The sequence below is a fragment of the Saccopteryx bilineata genome, chromosome 11 (assembly GCF_036850765.1).
Source record: "Saccopteryx bilineata isolate mSacBil1 chromosome 11, mSacBil1_pri_phased_curated, whole genome shotgun sequence".
Classification (NCBI taxonomy): Eukaryota; Metazoa; Chordata; class Mammalia; order Chiroptera; family Emballonuridae; genus Saccopteryx; species Saccopteryx bilineata.
Genome location: NC_089500.1, coordinates 46,148,545 through 46,166,752, shown reverse-complemented (window position 1 = coordinate 46,166,752; position 18,208 = coordinate 46,148,545). Strand labels below are relative to the sequence as shown.

General features: G+C 44.1%; 1 long non-coding RNA gene across 2 annotated transcripts; it reads right to left on the bottom strand.

The window, feature by feature from the left end:
- Positions 1-5,625: 5,625 nt before the first annotated feature.
- LOC136315419 (uncharacterized) lies at positions 5,626-17,490 on the bottom strand. 2 transcript variants are annotated; one of them, XR_010727503.1, is made up of 3 exons: positions 17,386-17,490; positions 16,104-16,307; positions 5,626-5,773 (listed from the first exon to the last, which is right to left on the bottom strand). It is a non-coding gene; the product is annotated as an uncharacterized lncRNA (long non-coding RNA). The 2 variants fall into 2 exon arrangements; XR_010727502.1 differs by lacking the exon at positions 5,626-5,773 and adding an exon at positions 7,537-7,950.
- Between the last annotated feature and the right edge of the window lie 718 nt (positions 17,491-18,208).

The following is an 18,208-nucleotide window of genomic DNA, read 5'->3' as shown; positions in this document are numbered from 1 at the left end:
CTCTCACCCCAACCAGCCCCCTTCTTCATAATTGGAAGAGGTGAGTGAATATTCTTTGCTTTTTATCGAGACAGGTCTCCTGCCAGGAGCAAGGAAAGATGTGTAGGAGGGAATGTCTCTGATAATAACAATAACAAGAGTAATGAGTAAAAATTCGCAACAGGATCTTGGGCAACTAAGTCACCCAGACCATTTATACATGTTTATAGTGTGAATACTTTTTTTCTTCAGCAAACAATGGTTCCTAAATGCCTTCCTTCCCTGGGTCTCCTCCCAACCATTATGAATGTCTGAACCATGAGGAGCTTTCAAAACTAAGCTCCCCTCCCACCCCCGCTTGCTTTTGGCAGTGCCTAAAGCTGAGGGGGCACCTTAGCCTTTAGTTATGGGAAGGCAAGGAGCTCACAGCGTCTTGCATTTCATGGCCAGGAGTGTCATGCGTCCTGCTTGGGCTAATGCAGCCCCTTCTCCAAAGGTCCGAAGAAAGCTTTCGTTCAATTCTCACCTCTCTCTCGGCTCTAAGGTAATCGTAGGGGTGATCTTCATGTTTAAGGAACAGACTGTGACTTCAGCAACAATGAACTGACTTCCTACCCATCTCTCCGTACCACCTCTTGGGTGATTTAAGAGGAAACAAGATTTCCTCCTCCCAGGCTCCACGGGACAGAGCCTCCTCCAGCCGGGGTCAGCCCAGCCTTCGCTAGGCAGGGACAGGAAGTCTCTCTCAGCCTCCGTGCCCCCTTCACATCCTGGTAACAGGAGGATGAGCAGGAAGTGGAAAGTGTCAGGGTGAAGTCTTTCAAGCTCACAGTTGGCTCCAGGCAGCATGTGGGCCTCTAGGAAAAACAATACAAAACTTTCCAAATGGTTCTGTTGATGGCTTTCTGCAAATACTTTATACAGTTGTATCAGAAATTATTAGTCACTAAGACATTGAGTTATTTATTTACTTTTTCTTTTCATTTTGCTAAAAAAAAAAAAAAAGAGTCAAAGTTAAGTGTTTTTCTCAGTAACTTTCTTTCTGGTTGTTTGGGATACTTTTGACAGTGGATGACAGGCCTATTGTATGAGGGAATGGCTCGTGGCAACCCCTGTGCTCGGGATTAGGAAAATTAGTTATCCAAAATCCATGCTATGAACCTAGGGAAATCCCCTTCCCCCACACACCACCAGGTGCCAGATGCCAGGTTGCCCCTAACCTTTGGACATAGCGCATCACTTTTCGGGCCTCAGTGTCCTCATTTGTAAAATGAAAGAGCTGGAATCATTCAAGTCTTATGTTCTCTGCATCCGTGAGCCTCTGATGAGATCCACACAGAGGTCCTCTGGTTCCTCTGAGGGCGATAACCTCAGGTGTGCCTCAGACCCCTTCTCCAGAGCTGCTTCTCCACGTCTGTGTCCTTCTTTCCTCTTCCGGGTGACGCTGACCTCTGAAGTGCTCTTCTGATCTTCTCCACTGACTTGACACAAGGCATTGTCTGGCAATAGAACTATCACACAGTAGTCTACCAGAGACTTTATTAGGGTGATTATTATTATTTTTAGGGTGATTCTTTTTTTCATAAATTTCATTTAGAAATTAAATTTAGGCCCTGGCCAGTTGGCTCAGCGGTAGAGCATCGGCCTGGCATGCGGGAGACCCGGGTTCGATTCCCGGCCAGGGCACATAAGGAGAAGCGCCCATTTGCTTCTCCACCCCCCCCCCCCTTCCTCTCTGTCTCTCTCTTCCCCTCCCGCAGCCAAGGCTCCATTGGAGCAAAGATGGCCCGGCCGCTGGGGATGGCTCCTTGGCCGCTGCCCCAGGCGCTAGAGTGGCTCTTGTCACGGCAGAGCTACGCCCTGGAGGGGCAGAGCATCGCCCCCTGGTGGGCAGAGCATTGCCCCCTGGTGGGCGTGCCGGGTGGATCCCGGTCGGGCGCATGCGGGAGTCTGTCTGACTGTCTCTCCCCGTTTCCAGCTTCAGAAAAATACAAAAAAAAATAAATAAATTTAATGGGGTGGCATTGATCAACGAGTCCAGGTAAACATTTCTATAGTATTTGAACTGTTGATTGTGTCGTGTGCTCATCACCCAAAGTCAAATCACTTTCCTCTCACCCCAATTATTTTTTTATTTTAGTTCTAGAATCATAGACTGGGCCCAAAGATGGCACCTGCTTATAAAAACTTTGCCTTTTCGTCAGCTTCTCCTATTTAAGCACTCTCGTCCTATATTACTATTATTCCACTTACTGCACACAGCTCACTTGGAAAATAACCTGGTAAGCTTCTCCCTGCCTTTTCCCCACCTTTCACCCCTTTTATTCTTTAGCTACCGGGGGAGTAATAGGAAAAGGGAGTTCTGTTTTGTTAGAAGGTTGATATTTATCAAAACTAACATTTTTCCTGACTAATTTCCAGATACTGCCCATCAATTACCTTGGAATGTAAATACAGTATATTTGAAAAGCAGACCTGTGCTAAGGCACGCCCCAACTCCCCAACTCCTCCAGTTGAAGATCTCAGGGCAGCTCCTCTTGGACTGGGTGGGAGACTGGCATTCAGGAGTTCCATGAGAGGCGCAAACACCCGACTTCCTCTGATTCCAAGCTAAAGGCAATGATACCTGGCAGGGTTACTTCTACATGGTGTTTCCCTAACTTTAGAAAATAATGGACCGTGAGAAAGAGAAAGTATCAAAATGGAACTAAAACAGATCTTTATCACTGGGCAGGGAAACCTTGTTTCAAATGAGATAGTTTCTGAGAAGTGTCTAGCACAAAATAGGTACTCATTTAACACGAGCATCCTTACCTATTCCCACTGCTTTACATTTCAGAGGTGGTACCCTAAAGGGCTGGGAGACTGTGTATGTGTGGGTAGAGACAAGGAGACTCATATCTGCTGGTTGAGAGCCCTCTTCTCCAGAATGTAATTGTACAAACAAAACAGTCAGGTCTCACTGAATGCCAGGGCAGCCTGTGAGGAGAAGGGGCGGGCTGAGCAATGTGTTGGGGAAGCAGACTTGACCTGCCTCATTTGCCCTGGTTGCCTGAAAGAGTACATTTGTACGCATAGGAATCTTAGGTCGTTTTTATTTTTTTATTTTTTTAATTTTTAATTTTTTTTCTGAAGCTGGAAACAGGGAGAGACAGTCAGACAGACTCCCGCATGTGCCCTACCGGGATCCACCCGGCACGCCCACCAGGGGCGACGCTCTGCCCACCAGGGGGCGACGCTCTGCCCCTCTGGGGCGTCGCTCTGCCGCGACCAGAGCCACTCTAGCGCCTGGGGCAGAGGCCAAGGAGCCATCCCCAGCGCCTGGGCCATCTTTGCTCCAATGGAGCCTTGGCTGCGGGAGGGAAAGAGAGAGACAGAGAGGAAGGAGGGGGTGGGGGTGGAGAAGCAAATGGGCGTTTCTCCTATGTGCCCTGGCCGGGAATCGAACCCGGGTCTCCCGCACGCCAGGCCGACGCTCTACTGCTGAGTCAACTGGCCAGGGCCTCTTAGGTCCTTTTTAAAGCATCAAAGAACTAATTGTCCTCTTCTTCCTCAATAGCTAACTTCTCAGGTCACATGTACTTGACGGCTTTCCCAAGTGCAAACTATGGTTAAGTCACTGGTCCTGAGCAAGATCAGATGGAGCCTGGATTTCTAGAATTTCATAAGTTAGAGAGCCCCACCGGGCAACTGGTGTTTGTGAGATTGGAGGCCTGGGAGATTCGCTTATGGGCAGTCTGAGTAAAGGCATTAAAATCAGGTTAAGATGATGAGTAATTAATTCCCCATTAGTTTAAATGGTTTCTCCTTTCACAGTAGTGAGATGAGAGTCTGTCACTCAGAAGTTTGGAAACCTAATTTGAGAAGTACTTCCAAAACGGGGGGGACTTCAAAAAGACCCCTGAAGTGTTAGTCGTGATAATCTGTGTCACCCGGAATGGGAGAGACTGGCCAACCCTCGTCCTGGTTCTCCTAGATGTCATTCCCTCCTTGGCTTACCCGTGAGTCTTTGTGGTCTGAGTCTTCTTTGTTCTTCCACATGTGGACTCAGGCCACTGCAGGGGCATGCTGCTTTTGAAATATGTATACTTTCTACCTTCATTGCCACGGCTCTTCTGCTGCTGTGACTTAATTTCAACAGCGCGTTTCTAAGTTTGATGAAGATCTCTATGTTATGCGAGACACTTCTCTCTTTGTCTTCAGAAAAAACTACACTCTGGTCAGGTTCCTAGGTTTGTGAAGGGCCCTGACCTTGGCTGTGTGCCTGGTCACTGCCCTGTGCTGACCGCCTCTCCCATCCTGGCCAGAAGCCGAGCCATCGGTTCTGGCTTGCAGCCTCCACAGCCTCCCTCTGAGGGAACTCAAATGCTAACGCTGTCTTTGGTCTCCACCAACTTTGGGTGCAGTGATTTCTCTGTCTGCCCTTTTCATACTCTTGGTAAAGGGCTACTCACCCTGACTCCAGGTCTTGGGTGTGAAGTAGTTGTTTCTAAACTTAGTGTGCGCAGGAAGGTCTGTCCTCTGGGCCAGGTAAGCAGGACATCAATTTGTTCCATAACAACCCTGTGCGCTATGCACTCTGATGGGCGTCACGGGTCCAGAGAAGAAAGACCATCTCTGTTTTGAGGAACCCTCAGACTAGGGCAGGGGTCTCAAACTCGCGGCCCGCGGGCCGCATGCGGCCCGCTGAACATTTTTGTGCGGGCCCGCAGACTAATCCACGAAGTTCAAAATATTTTGGATAAAATTTAGTAAGCCTAGGGGCCTACTTGTATTTTTCATTTCTCTAGCATCCTAGCTAGATATTAGCTTAGTTAACAGCAGTTGTGATGCGAACTACAGTTTCTGGTCGTTTTGTGACACTGAGTAAACTGCATGTACGATTGTGCTTTGTTGTACTGATTTTTTTTTGTTTTCAACTGCAGTGAGAAAAGTGTTGCGTAACAGTTGCCTTTTGTAGACCTAGTGCGGCCCGCCGAATGGCTGTGATCTTGCTCTGCGGCCCACATGCTGAGTTGAGTTTGAGACCCCTGGTCTAGGGGGAGACCAGTGTGAACATAAATTTTAAAACCGTGTTGCAAATTGAGGGCTAGAAAGAAGGGATGCTGTAATTCCCTCATAATGTTTGGTCCAGCCAAACCTGGTGTTTGTGTCCAGCCTCCATTTCAACTGTTCGGGCTCTTGTTCTGAGTGGGTGGTGCGCAGATGGAACTGAGTTCTCCCTAGACAGGAGCAAGCAGTGTGCCAGGAGAAAACTTAGCTCAGTCCTGGAACGGGGGAAGACAGGTACCTCAGAATCCAGGTTTCTCAGTTGATCACTTTAAGAGGAGGAAGAGTTCGATGAAGGTGAAGGGAAAAAGTGTACCAGGCAGCGCCATCAACACGAGCCCACTGAGAGGAAGGATTAAAGGCAAGGTGTGCCCAGGCAGCCTTGTACGATCAAGTTCATGCGGTGGGGGAGACCGTCGGGGAAAGGTGCTCTGCTAATGATGAACAAGCTGCAGAGATACTTGGTTAGATTTTTTAGACAGTCTGCCAAAAGGACGATGTTTGAGGGAGGCAAGAATAGAGAAGGAAGTCTATCAGAGACTTACTGCAGCTGAGAGACCCAGGAAATAAGTAACCCATTCCTGGTGGGATTTCTTTCCCCTTTTATAGTCCCCCTTTCTTCCACAGCTTCGAGGCAAGCGACTGAATGGCCATCTTCTTCCTCCTCCTCCTTTTCCATCACCTTCTTCTCTTTCCTTTTGTTTTGTGCTTTTTTATTTTGAAATAATTATGGGCTCACAAGAAGCTGCAAAGAGAGTACTAGCTTTAGGCTTCCCCGGCATCCCTGCGTGGGAAACGACTTTAGTACAATATCAAAACCAGGAAATTGACATTGGGACAAAACTGCTAACAAGCCTACAGGTTTCATTCAGACTTCACTAGTTTTTACATGCGTGTGTGTGTGTGTGTGTGTGTGTGTGAGAGAGAGAGAGAGAGAGAGAGGGAGGGAGAATTCTATTCAATTTTATCACACATGCCGATCTGAGCGACCACCACCCTAATCAAGGTACAGACCTGTGCCAGCGCCACCATGGACTTCCTCATGCCTTTCCAGCTGCACCCACTTCCCCTGTCCCTAAAGACATTCTAATGAACTAAGCTAAAGCATATATTCAAACAGCTGCTGTTACGCACACACGACCCTTCTTGGCACATTTAATTCCTTTGAGCTTTTCTTCCTTACTCTGCCCAGGTCATGTCCACCTCCCTGGAGAGCGTGGATGTAGCATTGAAGTTTGTAAATGTTACTATATGCAGACTGACCTTACTACAGGTGCGTTTCTGAGATTTATGTATAAAGTAAATATTTCACTATTCAGTAGTAAGTACAATGAATCAAAGTGATTGTAATTTTGGAGATGTCATAATACTAGCTTAGACTCGGAGTAGTCTTTCCATATCATCTGGTGTTAGTTTTTACTTAATTTAGGAATCACTTCTCCAAAGCTTTGATGTTCCTGGGTGTCTAAGAGTAGGAGCCCACTGGTTCGCAAGGCAGCAGCCCGCTCCCTGCTATATAGCTCAAATCATTGGTGAATTTCCCTTTTTAACCCCAAATCTTCCATCATATGAACTTTGTTTATTGGTTAGTTTGATCTTTTGAACTACGCAGACTCAATGTGATCCCTTTTCCGCACACTATCTCATGGAAGATTTGAAAGCAGTTCTTGTGTTTCCTTGAAACCTTCTCCTTCTAGTGTAAACACCTTCACTTCCTTTACTGGTCCTTATAGGCCCGTTTCCCAGACCCTTCGCCATCTAGTCGCTTCCTGAGGAAGCACTCTCGTTTACACATGTCACTCTTAAAATGTGCCATCCACGTTTTCTTTGTTATCACAGAAAGAAAAACAACACTGTTTGGTGGGTCTAACTCTTTCAACCACATGTAGGATATTGAATACTTCACACAGTATCCTGCTTTTGTGATGTAAAATCTCTATGTTTAATTCCCCCTAGAAATCCTGTAAGGAAATCTAGTCAAATGAACACTGCATCCATGTAGTAAACACTTAACAACTTTTATTGTTGCTAATTTAAGAAATCTAACACTATATTCTTTAAAAAGTAAGTAAGTAAGTAAGTAAATAAATAAATAAATCCCAAACAGACCCTAAAACAGCTGCAGAGTCACAGCTAAAGGGCGTGAATATAGAGAGAAGTGAATAACTGAGGCAAATAAAAGTTTCTCACATCTTTTTTTTTTTTTAAAAAATTGAGATATATTTGACATAACATTGTGCAAATTTAAGGTGTACAACATATTAATTTGATACATTTATATATTGCTATATGATTGCCATTGTAGCAGCAATTAGCACCTTTATCACATTACATAATTATCATTTCTTTTCAGTGGTTGGAATAATTAAATTCTATTCTCTTAGTAAGTTTTAAAAAAATTTTATTTATTGATTTTATAGAGGGGGCATAGCAAGAAGTATCAAATTATAGTTGCTTCACTTCAGTTGTTCATTGATCACTTGTTGACCAGGCAAGCCCAGGGTTTTGAACTGGCAACCTCAGCATTTCAGTTCGTACTTTATTCATTGCACCAACACAGGCCAGGCTTAGCAAGTTTGATGATTATAACATGATATTGTTGTCTATTTTCAATGTACTGTGTGTTAGATCTCTAAGGCCAATTTAAAACTTGTGGCAAGTTTTTACCCTTAAACAACATCTGTCCTGTCCTCCACCCTCCATTCCCTGGTAACCACCATTCTACTTTCTGTTTCTATGATTTGGTGTTTTTAGATTTGACATATAAGTGAAATCAGGCAGTATTTGTCTTTCTGTGACTTCTCTCACTTTGCGTACTGCTCCCTTCAGTAACTCAGCTGACAGAGCAGAAAAAGTAGTGTTATGTCTTCATTTCAGGTGGGTACAGTCAAAGCTTCAGACACTTTATGGAGACTTTGCCTTCTGAAGTAAAAGCGGTAAAAATCAATTCACCATTGACATGCATGGGTAACAATCTTACTCTTTGCATTTCTGAGATAAAGGTTAATTGGACTCTTCTTTCCTCCCTCCCTCCCTCCCTCCCTCCCTCCCTCCCTCCCTCCCTCCCTCCCTCCCTCCCTCCCTCCCTCCCTCCTTCTTTTTTTAGGTAGTAAGACAAACATTTTCTTGTTTGATTAAGAAATACTGGTATCTTGGCTTCTTGTGGTGGCACAGTGGATAAAGTGTCGACCTGGAATGCTGTGGTTGTCGGTTCGAAATCCTAAGCTTGCCTGGTCAAGGCACATATGGGAGTTGATGTATAAGTACCGCGCGCTAACCGATTGTGCCACTGGAGCTCCTATGGGAGTTGATGCTTCCTGTTTCTCCCCCTACTGTCTCTCTCTCTCTCTCTCTCTCTCTCTCTCTCTCTCGTCTTTCTCTAAAATTGAATAAATAAATATTAAAAAAATAAAAAAGAAATACTGGTGTCAAGAATCAGCTTTTCCTAATTGACACTATACTGGGTCATATAAACATATCATGAAATCCTTATTTATATTTTACTATTTTTTAAATAAGGAGAAAAGAACTAACATTTATTAAATATTTTAGTGCAAAGCACCTTGACAAATTTATTCGATCATTTTAACAACCTATGGTAGACTGGATTATTGTTCAGACTCGTCCTGTCCAGGTTAAAGCGTCATCCTGATATGCCAAGATTGTGGATTTGATCCCCAGTCAAGGCACAAGCAACAATTAACCAATGAATGCATAAATAAGTGGAACAACAAATTAATGTTTCTCTTTGTCTTCTCCCTTCCTCTCTCTCTCAAATCAATGAATGAATTAAAAAATATTTGGCCCTGGCCAGTTGGCTCAGTGGTAGAGCATCAGCCCAGGGTGTGGATGTCCTTGGGTTCGATTCCCTGTCAAGGCACACAGGAGAAGTGACCATCTGCTTCTCCACCCTTCCTCCTCTCCCTTCTCTCTCTTTATCTCTTTCTTCCTCTCCTGTAGCCATGGCTCAGTTGAAGTAAGTTGACCCTGATGATGGCTCTATGGCCTAGCCTCAGGAGCTAAAAGAGCTTGGTTGCCAAGAAATAGAGCAAGGGCCCCAGATGGGCAGAGCATTGTCCCATAGGGGGCTTGCCAGGTGGATCCTGGTTGGGGAACATGTGGGAGTCTGTCTTTCTGTCTCCCTGCTTCTCATTTAAAGGGAAAAAAAATCATTCGCTTTTTTACTTTCTTTTTTAAAAAACCAATTAATTAAATTAATTTAGTTTTTTACAAATTTTTAAATTACGGTTGACATAGTATTATTTTGAACTCAAGTGTGTATACAATATAGTGTTGAAACATTTAATAACTTACAAAGTATCACACTAATAAATCTATGTAGTCTGACAGTTACTAAAATATTGTTGATTATATTTCCTAGGCTGTAATTTATATCCTGATGTTTTATTATATTTTAAATAGTTTATTTTGAAATAATTAAAACTTACAGAGAAGTTGAGAGAACAGTAAAATAAAGCTTGTCTTCCCACCCAGATCTCTCATTTCATGAGCTCCATTTATTTTATATCTCTTCCTAATAATCTTTTCCAGTATTACTGAGATTTAATTGGCATATAGCATTGTGTTAGTTTAAGGTATACAACATAATTATTTGATATAGGTATATATTACAACAGTGATTATCACAATAAGTTTAATTAACATTCATCATCACCTTACATAGTTACAATTTTTTTTCTTGTGATAAGCATTTTCTTTTTTTTTAGAGAGAGGGAGAGAGAGACAGAGAAAGACACACACAAAGAGAGAGAGAGACAGACAGACAGGGACAGACAGACAAGAAGAGAGAGAGAGAGATGAAAAGCATCAACTCATAGTTGTGGCACCTTATTGTTTATTGATTGCTTTTGCATATGTGCCTTGACCAGGGGCCTCCTGCCGAGCCAGTGACCCCTTGCTCAAGTGACCTTGCGCTTCAAGCCAGCGACCTTTGGGCTCAAGCCAGCAATGATAGAGTCGTATCTATGATCCCACACTCAAGCTAGCAACCTCACACTCAAGCTGGTGAGTCTACTCTCAAACTGAATGAGCCCACGCTCAAGCCAGTGACTTCAGGGTTTCAAACCTGGGTTCTCAGCATCCCAGGCTGACAGTCTATTCACTGCACCACCTCCTGGTCAGGCATGATGAACATTTTAAAGTTCTACTTTCTTAGTAGTTTTCAAAAATATATTACAATATTGTTAACTATAGTAACCATGCTATAAATTACAATACATTGCATCCCCAGAACTTATTAATGTTATAATTGGAAGTTTGTACTTTTTGACCTTGTTCACCCATTTCCCTCCCCACCAACGCTCTCTAATGAATATCATTAGTTTTTATCTGAACTGTTTGAGAATGAGCTGCAGATACAATCTCCATCACTCCCAAATATTTTACAGTGTATTTCCCCAACATTTTACTACACAACCATAGAGTAAGTTCTGACTCAACATTGAAATCAGCATGGATATATCACTACTGTACCATCCACAGATCCATTCAGATTTTGCCTAATGTCCCACTAATGTCATTTTTGTTTGTTTCTGGTCCAGAATCTCATCCAGAAACACACGATGCATTTAGTTGCCATGTTTCTTCCATCTCCTTCAGTCTGGAACAATTCCTTACTCTTTTCCTCCCTATAAGCCCCCTCGCTTTTGACCATTTTAAAGAGTACAGACCTATATTCTTCAGGACTATTTCCTTTAAACTTATTCTTTCTTTGTGTGTGTCCAGAGTTCAATGCCATTTATTTGTTATTATACTGTGAATGAAAAAAAGGGAAGCTGTAATGAATCTAACCAAAAGTAACCTCACAGGGTGATCTGATCATAAATTCCTATCTGGGCAATTCATGGTGGGTAGTCACGTCCCAGGCATTTAACTTCTTTAATAAAAGGTTTTTAAGCAAACCCTGTCTTTTGTTCTTACACATCTAGATTAACACGTTTGAAATACCAGAAGTAATCCTATTTCCTAGACTCCTAGAAAGTGTAACCACCCTCAAAAGACATATAACCTTGTTAATCATCCTGTAATACAGTCCTTGACTTGTTTTCTCCCATCTTCCTGTAATTTCCCTTAAAATTCCCTCTTTAACTCCAAATGCATAAAGGAAACTGCAAACTGTCATTCTCCCAAACGTTTAAGATCTTGCTTCCCGGTATTGCGATCAGTATGGCTTATATAAATTCTTATTAAAATTCTCTATAAGTTAGGTTTGGACATCTCTTACACTGACAGTGCTAATGACTGTATTTTTTATTTCCGAGATTTTAAATTGTTTATATTCATTTCTTCATGTTTCATCTCTTACTGCTTTTGTCTCATAATTTCTCTTACTTTTAAAACTAAAGTTATTTCATCATTTGAGCATCCCATATATATTGTTTGTGTGCTATAAACTGAATTTAATTTGGCATGAGTTTTGTTCTCATTACTGATTTTGTTGGCTTTCTTTCATTGAATTAGTTTTCTCCTTTGGCTTGCCCCTCCCTCTCTAGTGGTTTTGAGGTCTCCTCCACCAGTTTTCTGGACTCCCCAGGTCAGAACCAGGCTCAAATGATTTTTCAGAACTTTGGTCCTGCCGTGATTTGCAGATATCACAGACCAGGTCACAGAGCTGGCAGGCAGCTTGGCTCAGAGCCTGGTGGTGAGGCTGCATCGATGTCATTTGTCCTCCTGGGCCTGTAACTTGCTCAAAGCTTCAGCCCATGCAGTAGTAGGCAGCAGATTCCCCCCCCCTTGTACTTTTTGGGCCATTGGGATGGAAAGAATATTTTGTATACATTAAGGTCCCAAAGTTAGGGGGCCAGGGGTCGAATGTTATGGGCTGAATTGTGTCCCCTGCTTCCCACCCAGGTTCTGGAAGGTGGCAGTTCAGCCTGTTGAAACCAGTGGTGGCTTTACCCTTTGAAACCAAGATGGAGGCAGTGCTGATGATCTCTGAATGGCAGTAGTCAAATTTGTGGTTTGCATCCATATAGATCTCCTTATCAAATGGTGTTTCATCCACATCCTTAGTGTTTTCTTCACAACACTTTTTTTCTTATTTTTTTTTCCAATATAAATAAAGTGACAATTTTTCAAATGTTTAAGTTCTGTTTCCTTTTTGCTTAAAAATTCCCTTAGATTATCTCTCTCCTCTCACATTTTGTTATAAGTGGTAGAAGGAAACCATGACACTTATTCAGAACTTTGTTTAGACATCTCCTCAACTAAACAGCCGGTTTCACTGCTTGCAAGTTCTACCTTCCACAGAACACTAGAACACCATCAGCCAAGGTCTTTGCCGCTTTATTGCTAGGATCGCCTTTCCTTCAGCTTCTAATAACATGTCCCTTATTTCCGCCTGAGATCTCACCAGAATAGCCTTTAACGCCCCTGTTTCCACCATATTCTGTTCTTGATTGTCTGTATTGTCTAAGGGGAAGGCTATCTTTCTGTTCTCCGTTTTTCTTTCTGAGCTCTCACCATGATCACTTTTTTTTTTTTTTTCATTTTTCCGAAGCTGGAAACGGGGAGGCAGTCAGACAGACTCCCGCATGCGCCCCACCGGGATCCACCCAGCATGCCCACCAGGGGGCGATGCTCTGCCCATCTGAGGCGTAACTCTGTTGCATCCAGAGCCATCCTAGCGCCTGAGGCAGAGGCCACAGAGCCATCCCCAGTGCCCGGGTCATCTTTGCTCCAATGGAGCCTCGGCTGCGGGAGGGGAAGAGAGAGACAGAGAGGAAGGAGAGGGGGAGGGGTGGAGAAGCAGATGGGCACTTCTCCTGTGTGCCCTGGCTGGGAATTGAACCCGGGACTCCTGCATGCCAGGCTGATGCTCTACCACTGAGCCAACCGGCCAGGGCATGATCACTTTTAACATCCAGATTTCTACCAATAATCCCTTAATGGCAATTTAGAATTTTCCTATCATGCATCTCCAAAGCCACTTTCACATTTTTAAGTATTTTGTTACAACAGCTTTCCATTTCTTGGTACCCAACTCAAGTTGGCTTGGACTATCATAACAAAATATTACAAACTGGTGGCTTAAACAACAGAAATTCATTTTCTCACAATTACGGACTCTGGAAAGTCCAAGTTCAAGGTTCCAGCGGGAAATCAAAAACACTAATTCAAAAGATATATGCATTTCTATGTTCATTGTAACAACCTACATGATCATTGATAGATGAATGGATAAAAAATATATTATATTTATATATAATGGAATATTACTCAGCCGTAAAAAAAATTAAATCTTGCCATTTGTAACAACATGGATGGACATAGAAGGTATTATGTTAAGTGAAAGAAGTTAGACAGAGAAAGACAAATATAGTCCTGGCCAGGTAGCTCTCAGTTGGTTAGAGCATCCTCCTGATAGACCAAAATTGCAGGTTCAGTTCCTGGTCAGGGCACATATAAGAACCAACCAATAAATGCATAAGTAAGTGGAACAAAAAATTGATCTCTCTCTCTCTCTCTTTCTCCCTTCCTTTCTTTCTAAAATCAATAACACACACACACACACACACACAGACATCATGATTTTACTTATATTTGGACTGTAAAAAAAACCACACAAAACAAAACAGAAACATGATGCAGAGACCAGAGGATAGTCACCAGATGGGAGGGCAGGGGGCAGGAGCGAAAAGGTAAAAGAATTTAGAAGTACAAACTGCCATTATAAAATTAGTTATGGGAATCTAGTATTCAGCATAGGAAATATAGTCCATTATAATTATATTACCTATGTATGGTACTAGATGGATACTGGACTTACTATGGTGATCATACTGTAAGGCATATAAATGTCTAATTACTATGTTGTGCACCAGAAACTAATATAATATTGTATGTCAACTAAAATTAAAGAATAGATTTTAGCCTGACCAAGCAGTGGTACAGTGGATAAAGTGTCAGACTGGGATGCAGAGGACCCAGGTTTGAAACCCTGAGGTCGCTGGCTTGAGCACAGGCTCACCCGACTTGAGCGCGGGTTCACTGGCTTGAGTGTGGGATCAAAGACAAGACCCCATGGTTGCTGGCTTGAGCAAGGGGTCACTCACTCTGTTGTAGCCCCCCAAGTCAAGGCATATAGGAGAAAGCAATCAATGAACAACTAAGGAGCTACAACAACGAATTGATGTTTCTCATCTCTCTCCCTTCCTATCTGTCTGTCTGTCCCTATCTGTCCCTCTTTCTGACTCTCTCTCTGTCTCTGTTAAAAAAGTAAAAAAACAAACAAACAGATTTTAGTAAGAGGTTGTCAGCAGTGTTCAGTTTCTGGTGAAAGTTTTCTCCTTGGCCTGAAGACGGTACTTCCCTGTTTTATTCTCCTCAATAGCACTTGGCGTCATGAATATTGCGTGTGCTTCATTTGCTGTCATCCTCCTCCGTGAGAACTGAGTATCATGGGGCAGAGATTACTATCTGCAGGGTTCACTGACAGATCCTCAGCACTTAGAACAGGCCTGGCACACGGCAGGGGCTGAAGCAGTATTTGTTAAGTGAAGAAATGAGTGTGTGTGTAACAAAATAACAAATATTATTTAATATTTACTTCCTTCTTACCTATGAGGAAAGTAAAGCCTGGCCACACCTGCCTTTCACCTAAGGTTTTCCCCTTCTTCTTCCTCCTCCTCCTTCTCCTCTTTCTTCTTCTTCTTCTCCTTCTTCTTCTTCTTCTTCTTCTTCTTCTTCTTCTTCTTCTTCTTCTTCTTCTTCTTCTTCTTCTCCATGATTTATATTCTTATTCATTTTTGTTTCTTGAAGCTGAACAGACATTTCCTCTGAGTATGTGTTTGGTTTCATGTTCCTGAGACATTCCTCTTGAGAAAACACATATTCTTGTTTCTCTCATTATATGTCTTAAAATGGTAATACGTAAGAGGTGTGTCCCAGCACAGATACCACTCAAATCCTAAAAAGGTTTCCCACTGCAGGTGGCAGATACAGCACTCCTGAGGTGAGATCCTTGTGTGGATGTAGACATTTCGTTAAAAAAGATAGTAAAGGGGAGCAGGGATATAAAGATATCATGTCATCTCGCAGCTTCTGCAGTAGGAAATCCCGCCGTGTTTGAGGCTCAGTTCTAAGTCCTAGTGAAGGCACTCTGAGCCCCAGCTGTGGGCAGAGCCTCGCCCCCAGGCCTGCCTGCACCCCCTCCCTCCCACACTCTGTGGATGGCGACAGCCACACATGCTTCAGGCTTTGGCAGGTCCAGGCGGGAGTCTGTTTTCACAGGTGCACCCCATAGCCCAGAGTTGCAGTTTGGCTCATAGTGTGTCCCTAAACAGAACAGCTAAATTTCTTTTGTAATGAATAAATCTCCCCCCCCCCAATATTGAAACAGGTTGCAGAACATTTGACATTTTAGACCCAAGGATGTTCCCGCCTTCTGTTGTCATGAGAAGAGCTTCTTCCTGCTTCAGAAGCTGATGATTATAATCATTGCTGTGATCTACTATGTAGTTTGAAATACTTAGAGATTGAGAAAGAAAACTCTTTTGTCTCTTCTCAACCTTACTTTTAAAGATTTTACTTATTTAGTTATTTATTTTAGAGAGAGGAGACAGAGAGAGAAAGGGGGGTGGGGGAGAAGAGGGAAGCATCAGCTTGTTGTAGCTACTTCTCATATGTGCCTGGGGTTTCAAACTGGCGACCTCAGCGTTCCAGGTCGATGCTTTTACCCACTGTGCCACCACATGCCAGGCTCAAGTTTACTCTTAGAAGAGCTCCCCAGATCACAGGTATCAGATCCTTGCCTCTTGATAGTTAGAAAGGAAAGATCTGACTGACCTAACCTATACTGCAGGGTAGGCTCTGCTTTTGTTTTATTGTACACTTATTACATTAGATTTGCTTCATTTATTGATGAGAGAGAGAGAGAGAGAGAGAGATCAATGTGTTGTTCCAGTTATTTATGTATTCATTGGTTGATTCTCGTAAGTGCCCTAACTGGGGATTGAACTCACAAATGTGGCATGTCAGGATGATGCTCTAACAAGCTGAACTACCCAGCCAGGGCTGTACATTTTTAAACCATTTTGAAAATCTGCAGAACTCACAGTATCTTTAGTCTCTCAGTCTTAGAAGAGTTGATGCATAAAAGGATTTCTGTTGCTGGTACGGAGGCTTGGACAACTCAGAAGAGCAGCAGCGTGATGGTTAGATGAAAGCCCTTAGGGGGTAGGCTGGCAGTCTGTAACGCTGGTGGCCGAGGGCAGGCGGGTTCACACTGAATTCGGGCAGAGGGTAGAGGAACTGCAGAGCTGGAAAGCATAAGGCCATACCCATTTATTGGAGGCTCTCAAAGATAGGCGAGTGAATAAACAAAAAAGGAAAAGAGTTAATAAACAAAGGAAAATCTGTTATGTCCAGTGAAGGGCAAGGGAGCAGGAAAACTGCACCTCACAGTGGCGGGAGAGAGACCTGGGAAAACCGCTGCTGAGGGCAAGCACCCGCAGCCTCACACAGGCCATGCACGCGTGGTGCTGCCACGGGCTCATGCACCAATCAGGCAAAGTGCTTGCATCTGGTAAACCCGCAAGCAAGCTTAACACAGCTGTTTTCCCCGCACAGTCTAATTTTTTATGTGACAAACACATGTCACTTTATATGTGCCAGGCCTTTAAAAAGGGTTTAAACTCTTAATGTTCATTCATCACGTCTCTGTTACAATTCTATACCCTACAGGCATCCCCAAACTATGGCCGGCCGCATGTGGTCCCCTGAGGCCATTTATCCGCCCCCCCCGCTGCACTTCCGGAAGGGGCACCTCTTTCATTGGTGGTCAGTGAGAGGAGCACTGTATGTGGTGGCCCTCCAACGGTCTGAGGGACAGTGAACTGGCCCCCTGTGTAAAAAGTATGGGGACCCCAGCGGCCTAGACGTTAACACGGACCTCCTTCTGCATAGGTAGGGGTGTTTTGGGTGTCCCGCCTAAGGTGCACTGCTGTTGGGAAGTGGCAGCATTAGGGTCCAAACCCAGGCAGCCTGAGCCATGTCCAGTTTGTGGTTGGTGGACTCTGGCCACATCAATTCTTCCCCTTTGGTGGGAAGCTGAGGTTGGACACGGCACCCTTGCTCCTGCCGCAGGGGCAGAAGGGCTTGGGCACTTTCCCCTCCCCTAATGTCACCTGTCACATGCTTGAGGGAAAAGGAGTTTCTCTCCTTTCCTGGCAGTGAGCCTTCGCTCTCTGCTGTTTCAGGTTACTTGGGAGTCTTGTTGAGTTTCAGGGTTTCGGTGCCTCCTCCTCCCACATAGCAAACACAACTGGCTGGATACCTGTTCTCTTGATTAAATGTTTTCAAATATCCTTCACTTGGGATCAAGGGTGGCACTCCTACCTTTCACCTGGATGGTATCCTTGGTCCCGGTGCATGCAGGAGCCACTCAATGAAGTGGGCACTGGGAGCTGGTACTCCGAAGGCCGGAAAAGCATCCCTTTGTGATGGAATGGATGACGTGACACAATTCCCTGGCATTCAAGACAGAACAGGCTGTACTTTTTAGAATAGCACCACCTCTTAATCAGCTATTTTAGGGTCTGTGCATCCTGAGCTGTCACCAGGAACTTTCTGAACTTCTGGGGTGACGGAAGGTGTCCAGAGAGGCAACGTCATCCTGTGCTCTCGGTGGGGGCGGGGGCAGAGGATGGGGAGGCACGGGATGCCTGGGTGGCCTGTCGTGGGCTCTAAATAGTACCAGCCAGGCTCGTGCCCTCTCTTGTGAGTGTTCTGTGACATTTCTAATCAGTTCAAAAGAGGATGAGGAATATTCTCCCTGAAGGTGAGCTCCAGGCTATTTTGGATACAAGCCCATGGAATTTTTATGATTTGTTCAAATCAGCCAACAGGAGAATCCAAAGAGAGATGATTGCTACTGATGGCCACTGGTGTTTGTCCTGAGTGTCTGGCCACCAAGGAGTGTGATCTACAGTGGCTTCCTGCAGGTATTAATGCTCCATATTCTCAGGGGATGAGACATATGGTATTAGAATAATGTAGGTCTCAAAACTGGACTGGGAGCCAATGTGACTGAAGGAGAGTGGTAGGCAAGTGGAGGGAAGAGCTGGGATCCTGAGATGGCGATTCCCTCTTCTGCTGGGTGGCTTTGGGCAGCGTTCCATGTCCTCCACCACAGGCAACAACAGCCTGGGTGTACCGGGGT